The following is a 785-nucleotide window of genomic DNA, read 5'->3' as shown; positions in this document are numbered from 1 at the left end:
TAGATAGATAGATAGACAGATAGATAGATAGATAGATAGATAGATGGATGATGGATGGATGGATTAATGGATGGATAGATAGAAAGAAAGAAAGAAAGAAAGAAAGAAAGAAAGAAAGAAAGAAAGAAAGAGCAAATCCAAATCAACAAAATCAGAGATGAAAGGGGAAACATCACAACAGACACCCAAAAGGTCCAAACCATTGTAAGCAAATATTTTTAAAACCTATATGCTACTAAACCTGAGTCTAAAAGAAATAGATGGATATCTGAAATCATGGAAACTTCCAAAGTTAAACCAAGAAGAGATCAACAGTTTAAACAGACCCGTAACATATAAGGAAACTGAAACAGTAATACAAAGCTTCCCAACTAAAAAAAAAGCTCAGGCCCAGATGGATTTACAGCAGAATTCTACCAGACATTTAAAGAAGACCTCCAACCAATACTACTTAAATTATTCAAAATGATAGAAACAGAGGGAGAACTTCCAAATTCCTTCTATTAAGCAAGCATCACTCTAATACCCAAACTGGGTAAAAACACACCCAAAAAAGAAAACTGTAAACCCATATCCTTGAAGAACATAGATACAAAAATTCTCAACAAAATACTTGCAAACCGCGTACAGACACACATCAAAAGGATCATCCACCGTGATCAAATTGGCTTTATTCCAGAGATGCAGGGATGGTTCAATATACGTAAATCAATAAACATCATAAATCACATAAATGGGCTCAAAGACAAGAATCACATGGTCATCTCAATAGATGCAGAGAAGGC

This window comes from Nannospalax galili, unplaced genomic scaffold (assembly GCF_000622305.1).
Source record: "Nannospalax galili isolate Female #2095 unplaced genomic scaffold, S.galili_v1.0 scaffold763, whole genome shotgun sequence".
NCBI lineage: Eukaryota > Metazoa > Chordata > Mammalia > Rodentia > Spalacidae > Nannospalax > Nannospalax galili.
Note: the sequence above shows the minus strand (reverse complement) of the source record.